The sequence below is a fragment of the Podarcis melisellensis genome (assembly GCF_964234715.1).
Source record: "Podarcis melisellensis genome assembly, chromosome: 2".
In the NCBI taxonomy this organism is placed as follows: Eukaryota; Metazoa; Chordata; class Lepidosauria; order Squamata; family Lacertidae; genus Podarcis; species Podarcis melisellensis.
Window position 1 is genome coordinate 64383553 of NC_138529.1, and position 16758 is coordinate 64400310.

A 16758-nucleotide genomic window follows, 5' to 3' on the forward strand; every position below is an offset into this window, starting at 1 on the left:
AGAAACCAGGTTGCTGTATTATTATTATTTAATGGCAAGGTACATGGTACCGTGTGATCCTTTAGGCAGTGGTGTAGCTCAGTGGTTTGTACTCGGAAGGTCCCAGGTAGAACTGGGAATGCACTGTGTGAAATCATGGAAAGCGGACAATATTAAGCTAGATTGCCCTATGGACTGTGAATAAGTTTAAGGCAGAGCTTTCTAAACTTTTCATGTGACACACGTTTTAGACATGCATCATTCTGCAACACAGTAATTCAGTTTTACTAGCAAACCAGAGGTTAAACTAACCCCTTTCAGGCCCCAGAAGCATTTGTGTAACACACCTACACACTGCAGCCAACACATTAACGTGTTGCGGCACACTGTATGGAAAGCTTTGGTTTAAGGTATCTTCTGACATTCTGTGTTCCTGTGTTGTTGTATACTGCTTTAATATTTATGACATGTTAAAGATTCTGACTAGAAGGGATGGTAGATTTATGTTCAGTGAGAAAAATGCCCATTTTATGGAAAACAAACAGGCTGCAGTGAGGATTCTGGTGTGGGGGAGAGAGGTTAGGTGTGGGAGAGAGAGAGAGTTTGTCAAGGAAAGGTAGATTAATAACTGGGTATACTTGGGAAGCTGCCATAAGCACACTAGAGATCAAGTGATTGAGAAATGAACAGTATAACACTATAAAGTGTTCTACAAAGCTGACTAGTTAGCTCTTGGCTAATTGCCCCCAATCAGGAAGTTTGTTTGTTTGCTTTAAAAAAAAAAACACTAGTAAGAGAGAAATTGCTTTCTTAGGTGTGCAATTGCTACCGTGTTAGAGAAAGACAAGTTCTGCATACCACATAGACCTATGGAAGCTTACTCCTGTTTGCCAGATCTTTCTTAAGGCTGTATTTTAAGTACACTGTTCAGTGACTAGTGCATAGGGATATTTTTAACTTAAGAAGATACTGAAATGGGAAATTCCTACATGGAACATTGAGTACAAGAATCAAAGAGTTAATCAAAATATAATATTTAATCTTTTTGGTACAGAGTGGCTAACGACCCTGAAAATATAAATAAATATATGCTGCAAGAATTGGTTGCCAGAACCAAAGACACTCTGTTCTTCTTTATCTCCTGTGGAGTATAGAGTGTGTGTGCCTGGCTTTTAAAGATATGTTTTCTGCTATTGCTCCTGCTTGCTGGAAATATTTTGAACATTTCTAAAAGGTCAGTCTGCTCTGCCAGCCATAGCTTGTTATTTAATTCAGAATATAATTCAGATGCAAATATACCTTCTTGTATATTATAAAAATGATTAGGAATCAGAAAATTATTTTTAAAGGGCAGGCATTTTAAAATAGAGATCCAGCAGGTTGTGCCGCAGTTTGCAGAACTGGCTATTGCATGAATAGCCGCCACGTTCCAGTAAGCTGAGAAGCCTGGCCCTTGTGTGTGCTTTTTGTGGGGCAATAGCCACGAAATGGGTACAATGTCCAAATGACAAAGGCAGGTAGATTTATGCCTGAACATTTGGGTGGACTCAAATATCATTTGACTTGATCACAGTTGATCCCATGCAACTTGATCACAAGTATCACAGTTGGTCATTTTATTCTGGTTGGTTGCCATTAGTCTAGGTAAAGGTAAAGGTACCCCTGCCCGTACGGGCCAGTCTTGCCAGACTCTGGGGTTGTGCGCCCATCTCACTCAAGAGGCCAGGGGCCAGCGCTGTCCGAAGACACTTCCGGGTCACGTGGCCAGCGTGACATCGCTGCTCTGGCGAGCCAGAGCTGCACACGGAAACGCCGTTTACCTTCCCGCTAGTAAGCGGTCCCTATTTATCTACTTGCACCCGAGGGTGCTTTCGAACTGCTAGGTTGGCAGGCGCTGGGACTGAAAGACGGGAGCGCACCCCGCCGCGGGGATTCGAACCGCCGACCTTTCGATCGGCAAGTCCTAGGCGCTGAGGCTTTAACCCACAGCGCCACCCGCCATTAGTCTACACAGCTTTAAATGGAGATCCAAGTACAATCAGATTGACTCTTGCCTTTTGGCAGATGTGATATTTGGTTGTGTCAGCTAAAATTAAACTCCCTCCCTCAATTCGTTGTTTTTTTAAAAAATTAAATATTTATTGGGTTTTATAACAAATAAAAATTGCGAATCTCATTCAGAAAAATATATACAAATGTTCTACCTCTCCTCCTTCAGACTTCGCTCAACTCCCCCTCTACTGAGTTACTTGGTTTTGTTTATTGTATCCTGCTTTGTATCAAAATAAATTCTTTTATCATTCTCTAAAATGTCTGTTACTATAATAAAGTTGTGAACGTTTATTCAAACCCTGCCAGTGAGTCCAGTCCATTTTGTTGTTTCTGCAAATAAACTGTAAATGGTTCCCAAACTCTAATTTTAAAGTCCTTTTTTGTCCTCCTCTCTTAGTTTATCCGTTAGCTTAGCCAGCTGTGCAGAACTATGCGGAATTGGCTAAGCAAACTCCCTCAATTCGGATTAGATTTTCATTTCTTCTTCTTCTTCTTTATCTTTACCTCTAGACTGAAAAACCTAATTGGAATTTATTTTTCAAGTAGCAACAGCCTTCAGTATTTCATTCCATGACCTGTAAACTTTTCCTTAACTAAACCAAACCAACTCTTGCAAACAACTGAAAAGTCTTGATGAAGTTCTTTAAGACAAAGATCTAAAACTTTATTGTACCATGTATCCCCAGAGTTGCTGCACTGACGGTGCCTCCTCTTCTTGCGGGAGAACCTGGAGTTCATGCAGGACCAATTTGTAGCTCTTTCTGGAGACACTACTGTGACAAAGATAGTAGCTTCATTTGTGCAAAGGTTGTTGCAAATGTTCTCCTATGAACATGTTTGATGCAAAAGTAGTAATTTGGGGGAGCTGTGTGTGTGATTTATATACCACCTTTCTGCCAAGGCACCTGAGGGACAATTTAAAAATGTTGAAAAATTCCTGTGAGGGTCCTGGTTCTAGCCTTGGTGGCCTGGGAGGTTCTTCTGCGGTCTCCTGTCTGGTAGTCTCAAATGCAGTGATCCTGATGTGCATCAGACCTAGAGCCCAGAACTTGGTCTGGCTCCTTAACTGGAGAGTCTGTGGTCTTTGAGTAATGTCTTGATCCCTGACTAATGGTTCCTCACCCTACTGTAAAAAAAGTGACAAGTGGGGTGCTGCAGGGCTCTGCCCTGCACCCATCGTTGTTGCATGTCCTTATAAATTATTTGGATGAATATATTGAGGGACTACTCATCCAATTTGCAGATGAAACAAAATTGATAGGGGTAGCCAATGCAGCAGAAGAGAGAATCAGGATTCAAGATGGATTAACAGATTGGAGAACAGGGCCAAAACTAATATAATGAATTTAAATGGGGGGAAATGTACGGTTCTACACTTAGGCAGGAAAAACCAGTTGCACAAATATAAGATTGGGGGGGGGCACCTGACTTGCCAGTAGTACATGAGAAAAGGATCCAGGAGTCTTAGTAGACCACAAGCTTAGCATGAGTCAACAGTGTGATGCAGGAGCAAAAAAAGCTAATGTCATTCTAGGCTGCATCAACAGAAGTATTGTGCCCAGCTCAAAGAAGTAATAAAGGTAAAGGTAAAGGTACCCCTGCCCGTACGGGCCAGTCTTGACAGACTCTGGGGTTGTGCACCCATCTCACTTAAGAGGCCAGGGGCCAGCGCTGTCCGGAGACACTTCCGGGTCACGTGGCCAGCGTGACAAAGCTGCATCTGGTGAGCCAGCGCAGCACACGGAAACGCCATATACCTTCCCGCTAGTAAGTGGTCCCTATTTATCTACTTGCACCTGGGGATGCTTTCGAACTGCTAGGTTGGCAGGCGCTGGGACCGAGCAACAGGAGTGCACCCCGCCGCGGGGATTCGAACCACCGACCTTTCGATCGGCAAGCCCTAGGCGCTGAGGCTTTAACCCACAGCGCCACCCGTGTAATAGTCCTGCTCTATTCTGCCTTGTTCAGACCACACCTGGAGTACTGTGTCCAGTTCTGTGCACAATTTAAGAAGAACATGGAAAACCATTGAAAACCTAGAACATGTGCAGAGTAGGGCGACCAAGACCCTATGAAGCCTTATGAAACCAAGCCTTATGAAGAACAGTTGAGGGAGTTGGTTATGTTTAGCCTAGAAAAGAGAAGGCTGAAAGGAAATATGATAGCCATATTCAAATATCTATAGGACTGACACAATAAAGATGGAGCAAGCTTGTTTTCTCCTGCTCTGGAGGTTTTGAACGAATGGATTAAAGTTACAAGAAAGGAGATCCCAACTAAACATCAGGGAGAACCTTCAGACAGTAAGAGCACTTCAACAGTGGAATTGTCTCCCTCAGGAGGTGATGGACTTCCTTCCTTGAAGGTTTTTAAGTAGACATTTGATAGTCATTTTTCATAGATGCTTTAGTTGAGATTCCTGCACTGCACGGGGTTAGACTAGATGACCCTTTGGGTACCTTCCAGCTCTACAATAATATGATTCTATGATTCCATAGAAAGAACTTAACCATTACCCAAAAGATCAGGAATATATTGGCCTTGCAAACCTCCCATTCAGATACTCACTGGTATTTGGGTAGAATTAATTCTACCAACATTTCTGCTATAAATGTTTTACATTCATTTGCACACCTTCAGTTCAAGGTAGTTGTTCACTGCTAATACACTTTTTTATCTCTTGTTACAAAATTGGATAACTACTATCAGGGTTATGCATATTTCTATGTGTTAATTATTACTGAGATTAAATGAGTGGTTTGTAAGGGTTTTTTGTGCTTATGAATGGGATGTTGATTTCAGTTAATTAATATTACTCCTTTAGCAAGTTAATTTTAATCATCACAACAGCAGTGCTTCTCTGTAAAGAGAGGTGGCACATGCAACTAGCAAACTCAGTGGGAAGCGGAACACTTACTCAGAGGAAGCTAACAAAAGTCATCTGGCTATGAAAACAGAATCTTAAATACACCATATGTTTTGTTGTTTTGATCTTGCAATTCCTCACAAGTTCTTCAACAATACTAGTTTTAACCAAACATAAACACCATACACATAATATTAAGTGTCCCAGGGCCATGCACACATAATTAAAGCAGTACATAATCAGAGAGCTGCTTATTTCCTGTAAGTTAGGGCCAAGCTGGATGTGCTGATAAATGTGTTATTAGCAACCAAGTTAATAATAATAATAATAATAATAATAATAATAATAATAATAATAATAGGCAATGGGTGCAAGTCACCTTTATTGCAGTAGTTTTCATTTTAATTAGTAATTTCAGTTTTAATTGCATTAGCTTCCCCTCAAAAAACTGGTTCTGCCATCTTTTCAAATATTATTCTTAATGAACATTAACAGCAAAGCAACCAACCAATGTACCAACCTACCTTTAGTAGGGTTAAGATTTTTTGAAAACACACAGAGAAAAGAGAACAGCAACACTTTTGCAAGATCCCAGAAAGTAGATTCACAGTGCATGTGTAGGGAGTAAGGAGGCCAGTTACATGAGATTACTGTGGGAATGAAAATTAGATTATTGTTGTAAAGAGAGCAAGCTAATGGACTACATGTTTCTAAGTTAATTTTAATACTTACAGCATACAATGTAATTCTGAGTGTTCTGAAACCACTAGCTGGAGCATAATGGTTAATCTTCAGTAAGTGGTTGCTAGTAAGGTATGTGCAGTAAATATTAATGAAGTGATTCTGCAGACTTTTAAATGGTGCTTTCCAGTGTTAAGGATGTTCTGAAAAAGGAAAGTGTCATCCTGGATTTTCATTTCCAGATAGACATAGGTAACCTTGTTGTTTAACTGTACCTTTGCAACTTAGGACATTGCAGTGCTTTTGTCCTGTTTAATAAGTTTTGTTCTCTCATCAATCATGAATACTGTAAGCCATTCTTCATAAAATGGTGGAAGGGGAAATTTACTTTCTTATCTTGTGATTAGGTAGAGGCTAAGATGCCCTGGGTGTGGAATGGAGTAGCCTGCATTCAGGAGGACTAATCTCTTTTCAGAATCATGGAAATAGATGTAAAACAGGAGAATTATTTCTCAATAACTTGTGCATATAATAGTCATGGAAAAACATGCTAGTAGGACCTGGGTGATTATAAAATTCCTTATCTGAATCAGACATCCTGCCTCCCCATTGTCTCCATGAGCATGCAAGGCTTTTTGGGAATGAAGCTACCCATATTGGCCAGGAGAAAGCCTTTGGGGACAGAGGCAGTAGCAGCAAGAGATTTAACTTGTGGCAGCTGCCTCCCACCACTTGTATTTGTCTCTTCCCATCACCTGCCAAGCACAAACCTGGTCCACTACAAAGTGGAGAGGTGTGATGAGGAAAGAAGTCTGATGTGACATGCAGTAATCCCTTTTTTAAAAGGCCTCTGCTCTGCCCCCTCCGGGGATGGCAGGGCGGCATATGGAAACAAGTAGGGCCCTGCAAAATCCCATGTGTGACTAGGCGTCCCTTGTCATTCTGGAGCTGGCAGTCCCAACCCACAAATTGCACCCCATTGCAAAGAAGTACACAGAACTGTAAGTTACAGTATTCTAATTAAGAGTGGGGCATGAGGAGCAGAGTTCTGAGTGAGGAGGCTTAGAAAGTGGGAATCACAGGGCCTCCCCACATCGCAACCCCATACAATGTCTTTAGATATGAGTAGCTGAATGCAATCTGGTTGCTTCCTTTCTGCCCCAAGGTATAATTATACATTCTAATTGCAGGTTGCCCCTTTATGAGGTGTCTTTTCATCTTCCAGAACAGCAAATTTGCATGGCATGATGTTATTCAGTCAGTGGGTCAGTAGCAGAAGATGAGGTCTACATGGAATCTAATAGGGTGTGTAATTTAGCTACAAATAGAGGTTTATTATTTCCTTTTAACCTGTTAGAATATTCTAACTGCTTTCTTGAATCATATTTACTGCTATATCCACTGTGCATACCCAAACACTCCCCTTTGTTTTTTATCTGAACCTTCCCATTCACTGAAATCAATATATTTTAATGCATACAATAAACAAGAATAAAGTGTTTTGGATTGGTACTAGGACTCAATGCTGATAGAAAAGGAATGATGTGGCAGAGACCATATAGTGGACAACAGGGAAAAGCGATTATGTATATTTGGGGGGGGGGTGTTGCTAATTTTCCTCCGCTTGCTTTTCAATTTCCTTTTGACCCTTTCTAAAGAGGGCTCCAGATAGAGGAAGGGAGAAGGGAAATATTCAGACACTCAACCGTTAAATGAAAAATAGCCTTTGAGTGGTCTGGTCAGACTCCCAAAGTTCGTTTGTATCCTGGAGATGATGGGAAGAAACCTGAGCATCAGATGAGGATCCAGATGCTCAGCATGACACAGTCTAGGGAATGTACCACCATGCAGCTGCCAAGAATGAGACACAGTTGATGCTGATGAGTGAAAAGATTCTACAGATTGCAGGATGCTTTAGAATAAGGCTTGGTGACTGAAGTTTTGCTGCAGTTACAGAAAAAGGCAGCATAATACCCAATCTGTCTTATCTTCTTCTTTTTTTTAAAAAAAAAAGTCTTACATTTCTTAATTCCATCACTATAAGGTTGTGTTGCATTCCATGGACAATCAATCACAACTTAAAATTAATCCATAACTTCACAATTGCTCTTAAATCTGCCTAATCAGTGTAAATTCTAGCCATATTATTTTCTGCTGTCTCCAGTAATGATTTGCATGCAATTCACATGATGCTGCTTGGCTCACAAAATTCATATTTTATGATAGCACTGACATTGTATTTGATTGTTTTAGTTTAAAGGTGGGATGTCCTACTCTTGTATAGAAAAGGGGAAGGCATTGTGTCACCTTTTGAGTCATACATTTCAGCATTAAAAGCCTTTCTCTTTAGACAGAGTTATGCATGTAGTTCTGGATCTCCTAAAAGGCCCCTGTAAAATTACAAATTTGCAGTGATAATTTTTGGTAAACTGTACTCATTAATTGTCATCCATTTAAGCTATTTGTGACCCTTAGATTCCTTATATGGCATACCAGTCAGGACAATTTAGAAATAAACACACACCACAACACACTTGTTTTAAAATGATTTCATTTAAATGGAAATGAATGGCATGTGTACCTCCAGGAACATGGGTAGTGCTGTGGTCTAAAACACTGAGCCTCTTGGGCTTGCTGATTGGAAGGTCGGCAGTTCAAATCCCCATGGCGGGATGAGCTCCCGTTGCCCTGTCCCAACTCCTGCTAACCTAGCATTTTGAAAGCATGCCAGTACAAGTAGATAAATAGGTATCGCTATGGCGGGAAGGTGAACAGCATTTCCATGTGCTCTGGCACTTGTCACGGTCATCCATGCACCAGTAGTGGTTTAGTCATGCTGGCCACATGACCTGGAAAACTGTCTGTGGACAAACGTCGGCTCCCTCGGCCTGAAATGAGCACTGCAACCCCATAGTCCCCTTTGACTGGACTTAACCATCCAGGGTCCTTTACCTCTACCTCTATTTTCTAACCAGTAACTAAATTAATTTCATAAAAAGGAAATACAATGATTAATTACTGTTTTTCTTTAAGAATGTTGCTTTTATGTGCTACAATCTTAATATTTTACCCCTTTGTAAATGCTGTGGGATTTGCTTATGGGGGTAGGTGCATGGCAGTGTCACCTTGCTGCTAATTCCCAAGTTATTTACTTTCCTTGGGTAACAAGAACAAACCTACTGAGAAATGACCCAATATTAAGATGGATACTCCATGCAATCTACCTCACTTTTTCAGTCTACTTCCTGATACATTGTATTAATAGGCATTTTTCAAAGAAGGTAAACTAAAGGTGGCTCGGAATCTAAAACAAGTCTAATACTTTGGCCAATTAGGAATAAGTGGTGTAATAAGCTATAAGTATTGATAGATATATGCTCATTTCACTTGGACTTCCTTGACAAAGTTTTGTTTCTAAAGTGTATTTTAGAAAAGTATACTTATATGGAACCAGCTGAATAATGATGGAAAATGTATAGTTCTGGGGCAATTCACCACACTGCCTTTGCGACTGTAGGAGGCCTCCTGATTATATGTAAAACATAGTCTGGCTTCTAAGACAACATAAATTGGTTTGCATGCCAATTTATCACACCAATTCCCCCATGGGAATTGGGGGCTACCGTTAAACACACATACACACAAACTTTTTAACATGGAATCACTGCATAGATGAAATGAATGATACAGTAAAGTCAAGTAAGCCACATCTATTTGCAAGTTCAGTAAAAAACAACAACAAAAAACCCCACTTTATATCTTGCTTGGAGGCTTTACTTATCTGTTGCACTAACAATATATTATGATGCAGTTCCCATGTTTTGTTTGCAAACATGTCACCTTGGCAACCTTAAGAAAAACTGCTCTTTAAAATCACTTCTAACATTACTAAGTCGCGTGTTTTCTCTCAGAAAACACAAGCTTTTGTCAAGGTTAGAGGACCCATAGTGTAGGAAGGGTAAACCACAAGTTTATGCAGTGGCTGAATTTCCTCACATTGTTTCAGAGACATTGGCACATGTCCTATGCTGATCCTTGGCTGTTCTTTTTATTTAACTGAAATTATGTATTATGGATCTGATTATGACCTTGCTGAAGATGTAATCAAGTTTAATAATAATAATAATAATAATAATAATAATAATAATTTTATATCCCACCCTCCGCAGCCAAACCGGGCTCAGGTCAGCTAACATCAAAGTATATAATACATTAAAACATAAAATCCAGCAATTGACTGAAATACAGCTTAAAATCAGTTTGTGCCAATCACTGTTTGGAGAGCAAACTTTTAAGTTCCATCATGGAAGAAAGTCAGGGAAGAAACAAAACAAACCACATGTATACAATAATAGAACTGTGGAGTTGGAAGGGACCCCAAGGGTCATCTACTCTAACCCTGTGCAATGCAGGAATCACAGCTAAAGAACCTCTGGCAATGTCTGTCCAATCTACACAGATACACACACAGCCCTTTGTCATAGATGCTTTAGTTGAGATTCCTGCATTGCAAGGGATTGGGCAGATAACCCCCGGGGTTCCTTCCAACTGTACGTGATTCTATGACACACTGTTTAAAACCTTCAGTGAAAGAGGGTCCATCACCTTCCAAGGTAGTCTGTTCTACCGTTGTACCCCTTACTGTCAGAAAGTTTTTCCTAATGCTTAGTCACTATCTCTTTTCCTGTAATCTGAATCCATTGGTTCAAGGCCTACCATCTGGAGCTGCAGAATCTGGCACTTGCATGCGGTGCCTCTGTTTAAATCCCTGCATATCTCCATATCTGCTTCTAGAAGCTGGTGCAGCAAAATAGAAGAAGACGAAATCTCACCCACCTTCTGACTTAGAATGCAAGGATTGCTCCAACCCCCTCGGATTTCCTGGGGTCTTAATGTCTAGCTTTATCAAACATTGTGCCTGTTTTAGGTGTTAGTAGCTACACAAATCTATTCCTTCCCGTTAGTGCATAATTGGACATGGAAAATAAAATAACAGAATAACAAAAGCCTTTGACTGCATCTGTACTCCACATACTGAACTGGAGGAAGAATAACATATTTGGACAATCATTGAATCTTGTAAAAGAAAACAAAAAACCCAAACCTGTAGGCCATTATGTTCGAAATAATATCTTACTCTTGTTTGTTGTTCAACAGAAGAATGAGAAAGAAAATTGAATTAATTGAAATGAATCAGAAAACTGTCTTATACCAAGTCACTCCTTGGTCCATCTAGCTCAATATAGTCTGCACTAACTTCCAATGGCTCACCTGAGTTTCAGATACAGTAGCTTTTCCAGCCTAACTGAATATGCTGAGAATTGGACTTGGGGACCTTCTGCTTTCAAGTTAGATTCTTTACCACTTTGAAATATTTGTAGAAAAATCACATTACTTTTAGTTATGTATATGTGGAACGCATTACGTAAAATGTGGAGAATCATCTGCTATTGGACAACTCCAATTTCTTGTTTGGTAATAGCTGAGCCACAGGTGAACACTCTTGATAAATTCAAATATTTTTTTTTTTTTAAAAAAAAATATCTGCCAGTTAATTGACTTAACTAATTAGCAGCACAGCTTACCAAGCATGTCTATTAATTTAGGCAGGGCTGGCCCACCCATGAGGCAGGCGGGGGCAGCCATCTCAGGCAGTGGAACACCATGGGTGCTCCACTGCCTCTGCTGCTGGGGAAGTGATGGTGGCGGCAGCTTCTGATGATATCTCACCCAAGTCTCATGAAATCTTGTGCACTCCATGAGCTCTCGTGAGATCGCATTGGAACCCACTGTTGCTGCTTTGCGGGCAGCACCACATGACCTAGGCAAGGAAGGCTTTGGTGGGTTGGGGTGGCACCTTCACATTTCACCTCAGGTAAGGAAGCCCCAGAATTTAGGTCAGATCCACATCTTTTAAATAGATAAATAAACAACCCTAATTACGGTAACTAAGTAAAGGCAAGACTGCAAATTCCCAGGTGCCCCAGATGACTAAGTTTCATTGGCTTCTCTAAGGTATTTCTCATACTCCTATGAATCATGGGGCTAGACCTGAGGAGAAGAGCACATACCTTGCATACAGAAAGTCCCAGTTTCAATGCCTGGGGCCTCCAGGTAAGCCTGGGAATAATTCCTGCCTGAAACCCCAAAGAGCCTCTGGCACTCAGACAAATACAGAGCTAGATGGACTAGTATTCTCACTTGTAATATGGCAGGGTCCTTTGTACCATTTCTTCAAAAGTTATGTTTTTTAATTCTGGGAATTGAAGCTCAAATTCTGGCCATTGCACTTTGATTTCTGCCTGAAGTGATGAGAGGTGGGGGCTGAGCATGAAGAAGCTAAGAATAGACGCGGGACAGGGGCAAAAAGTGGGGAAAGAACAGCAATCATGGGACTGATGTATCCCTTTTCTGGGGTCAAAGAAAGTGGCAAACTGTTGCGCAGGTGCAATATGTTAGCAGACAGATGTGAGAAGTGTGGCTGTTGACAAGGGTATCACAAGGTCAGGAATGCAGCGACTTTTAAATTGGGTAAGCTGCTGAAAATTGTCATCTTAATTGGAAGTGTATTTATAGCACTGATCAGCTGCTTAGCACTCTTAGTCCTGTGAGTACTATGCACCTTGTAAACCAAGAGGCTAGGGAAACCAGTCTTAACACCTATGCTGTGCTTTTCTACAGAGATGGAATTAGAGTGGTTTGGGTTAAAAAAATTGTAGCACTGTTCCACATTAACACTACAGAATATAGTATAAGGTGTTGATTTCCTTTAATTCAGCACAGCATTTGCTACCATCCTGAGAATACTTTCCTGACATAGCCAAAGCTAAATCAATACAGTTCACCTGGCAGCAGTTCGTCCGTTTGCTGAAATGCACATATTTTCTCTTCGCATATATAAAAAGACAAAATGTAATCTAGAGGAAGCCTTTGGCAAGCCTGCAGAAATGCCATTATTTTGGCAGCTTGCCGTGTTATCTTAACAGGTATTAACAAGGCAATTGAAATGGGTGGAACACATCTATAGAGAAGGTGGGATAACAGGAAAGGGAGTTCCTATAGCAATTTCTGTTTATTGTAAAGGTGAAAGAGTGATTATCTGAGGAAGAGGGATTTGAGTGTTGGCTCTTTTTCTATATCAAGTAGTTTGTCCTTAAGCACTTGAAAACATATGTTTACACAGATACATACAAATTATTTTGTATGCCTAAAGTCCCCACAGGTGCATTATCTAATACAACGTTTGAAGACGCTTTGCTCATCACAATTAAATTGGCTATAACCAAGAAAAATACAAATGTTGAATGTGATGCTGCATAAGATGAACCTAACATGTCATCCACTCTGATGTTTACTGACTCTGTAGGGTATGCTATATTGAGTAAATATATTTCAATATTCTGAACAAAATTCTTACCTTGACTGTGTGAATTCATTGGCAACTTTCCTGGGAAATATGGTAACACGATGGTTACAATCCAAATGTGGTTTTTAAAAAATGTATCTTATAGTGATATTTTAGAATCTACTATAGGAAAACATTGCAGTGTGGAGTGCTAACTCATTACACTGGATCATTTTGAAGGTTTACATTTTCTTTATGGAACATCTTTCACGTGCTATTCCAGTCTCATTCTGTTTTGTTGTTGTTACTTTAATCAATGACATTGCTCACGGTTGTCCTATTTTGGCATCATATATATCCACACATAGGCAATGGCAGGAGTAGGTTTCAGCATACCAGGGGGCCTGCTGAAGCATATCAGGCTTTTTTTTCCTTTAAAAAAGCCCCTCTGGCTTCTCCAAAACTGTCTGCTGGCAGTGACAAGGGGCTAAACATGCTACATTGAAAGTATACTTTATATTTGACTTTCTTCAGTAATGTTTTATTTTGTGTTTTAACATGTTGTAAACTGCTTTGGTGTTTTTTTTTTTTAACAGTATAAAGTGGTATAGAAATGAAATGAATAATAACATACATTGGGAAGAATTCAGTGTAGCACTAAGCAGATCACTCTGCCAAAGCAAGCATTTTTTATTTTTGCTTGCTGATGGAACAGTCACCCTCTCCTGCCCCTGGGCACTTTTCTGGGGGTTCTTCTGAAGCCAATACAGAAGATAGGTGATGGGAGAAAATAGAATCAAAGTCCTACGGCGCTAGTGGGAGTCCTTGTGCATTCATGCTGACCTCTGATATTGTTAGCAAAACAAACAAACAAACAAACCACCCAGCAGGCAGGCTGTAAAATTCTCAGTTGGTTTGGGCAAAGCTGGTGAGTGGGAAACTAGACTTGAGCCTAACTTCTCTTCCTCATATGATGTATTAACTGTAAAAGGGCACTCTTCATTTGCAATTTAAATGATTATGGGGTGGCATCAGAGAATGCAATGTCCCATGGTGTGCATTCTGTGAGTGCAAGCTTTTTCCTTCCCTCCATGATAACTGTATGTCAAAAAGAAAATGAAAAGAGCTCCCACATGTACCTTTAGCTCAGTGCTACGTTCTGCCCAAGAGAGGAACTTCTGTTGCGGTGTTGATCCTCTGAGCCCTGAACCAAGCTTCAAGATAGTTTTGGAGCTGGGTGTACGTGCAGGCGAGAGAGAGAAAGTGTATAAGTAAACACATATTCCTGATGACATGAAAGGGCTACGTAGCTGCAGTTCATTTCTCTTGAATGAGGATATTCCTGGATACAGTGTGCAATACATCTTCATTTCCCTGAACTCAGCACCATGGAATCAAATATATATAAGCCCACTGCCAGCCTTTCTACTTGAACAAGGCACTTATAGATGCTGATTATCTGCACTGCATTGCTTTCAGAAGGATGTGCCTTTGAATATGTGCCCAAATGCTCATCTCACTTAAAGAAACACAGTGTAGATCAACCTCGGTCCTCCAGATGTTTTTGGCCTACAACTCCCATGAACCCTAGCTAGCAGGATCAGTAGTTAGGGGTGATGGGAATTGTAGTCTAAAAACATCTGGAGGGCCTAGGTTGAGGAAGCCTGGTGTAGATAGTATGCATTTGCATTGATCCAAAAGGTGATAAAAGTGTGATAAGGCTGCTTCCACTGATCTTGTTAGGATGGATTTGGGCAGGGAACCATAGGTATGTGTGGAGAGAAATGCTGAAAAGAAGGGAAAATGCCATCCTCAGTGTTTAGACACTTCCTGCTTTCCACTCCCTGTTCTCTTTTTAGTTTTGTACTTGTTTAGCTACTTGATGACATAGTGTACTACTTTCTACCCATTCTTAAGCATTTTGATGACCTAAGTTTTAATGAAAAATAAGTTCAAATTCAAAAAAAAAAATTCTAAGCATCCAAAGGTGAAAATAGATAAATCAAGCTGCTTCATAGGAGCATTCAGCTTATGATTAGTATATTACAGGCCTTGGCTAGCCAAGTGCTGCTAATTTAAGATCTGGTTCCATTCACTGCTGAGCTCACACACCTGCTGTCAAGCTGCCCTAAAGTGTTTCTGGTGCCCAGGAGCAGAAGAGGCATAAGTACAAACAGCTGATGCTAAATTATGAAAAGCTGGATATTTACCAAGGAAAAATCACATCAGCAATCTGCCATTGCAAACAGGAACCTGTCTCATTTCTCGGATTGTACTTTTGCAAAAATGCCAGTATTTGCCTCCTTCAGTAGCGTATGGTGCAAATCAATGGATTCATAAATTTGGCATGTTCTTGGAAATTAACATTCCGATTGCACTTTATATTCCTGGGCCACCAATTCCTGATTCAAATGGCCACTCGGCTTCAGAGAGGATGGCATCAGTTGCATAGTTTCTTTTCTCATAGTCATCTCCTCACCTGTAGCAGGAAGGCAATGAGAGCTCCAACAGTGCAGTAGCCACTGGATCCAGTCCAATGAGGAAATACTGAATTCCAACCTATATTGCTTCAGGTCCGTTCCCCCCCCCCCCCATACTGCTGAGCAGACAATAAGTTATAAGAAATGTCCTCTGTTTGGGGAGATTTTGCATACTCTTAACACAATCTATTCTGCATGATTATCTGAAAGGATACAGTTTGCTGCAGCAATGTTTTATTAAAAGATCAATAGTGGAACTATATGTTTTAACTGGTTTTTGTTGTAAGGAAGCAGTATATAGTGAGAACCCCTTCTTAACTGCTAATAAATAAATACCGTACGTGCAAACTATTCTTAAGGCTAGAATTTCCTATTTAAAAAGGTAAAGGGACCCCTGGCCATTAGGTCCAGTCGTGACCAACTCTGGGGTTGCAGTGCTCATCTCGCTTTATTGGCCGAGGGAGCCGGCGTACAGCTTCTGGGTCATGTGGCCAGCATGACTAAGCAGCTTCTGGTGAACCCGAGCAGTGCACAGAAACACCATTTACCTTCCCGCCAGAGTGGTACCTATTTATCTACTTGCACTTTCAAACTGTTAGGTTGGCAGGAGCAGGGACTGAGCAATGGGAGCTCACCCCGTCACGGGGATTCTAACCGCTGACCTTCTGATTGGCAAGTCCTAGGCTCTGTGGTTTAACCCACAGTGCCACACTCATCGGGCCTGCAAAAAATATCTGTTAAATATTTACCTTGCTGTCAACATTTTTCTCCTGACTAATTGCCTACTGCCCTCCCTGGTCTTTCAGGTTCCACACTTAAGCAGAATTGGCCTTTTTTTGTGTGAGTCTCCATAGAGTAGGTTGATCCAACTGGAAGTGAAGAGCTACTGCTGTTGCTGGTATGAGACGGAGTGTTTTATCCACTTAAAAAAGATTATTTGTCTCTTGAGTGTGAAACATCACTTTCTTTGCTTGGTACAGAGTACAGAGATAAGTATGCATATCTGCATTTGTATATGTTTGTCATGTGTTACATGGGAGGTAAGACTCTATAAAGCTGAAAACTATTTTAGTTGAAAGTTGTTCCAGGACTAATCTGAGAGAAGCAGAGAATTTAGATGTGTGTGTATATGCAAATATGGTTTAAATATGCAAAATGCTGGTGTAATTGATAAGAATATAACAACACAATATAACATCACAATAACTGCTGTATCAGTCCAATGGGTCCTGTTCTCGCTGTGGCCAACCAGATGCCTGTGGGATACATTACTGGATTTAAAATCTGAGCATGTATCAATTGAAATGGCTTTGATTGGGTTGCAACTCTTAAACTACTAAGTTATTTGCAGACTT

The 16758-nt window shown here is 40.6% G+C and overlaps 1 protein-coding gene across 1 annotated transcript in view; it reads left to right on the forward strand.

The window, feature by feature from the left end:
- The window catches only part of SGCD (sarcoglycan delta), a 371263-nt gene that overhangs the window by 55434 nt on the left and 299071 nt on the right, over window positions 1-16758 (forward strand). The gene's annotated exons all lie outside the window — the stretch shown is intronic.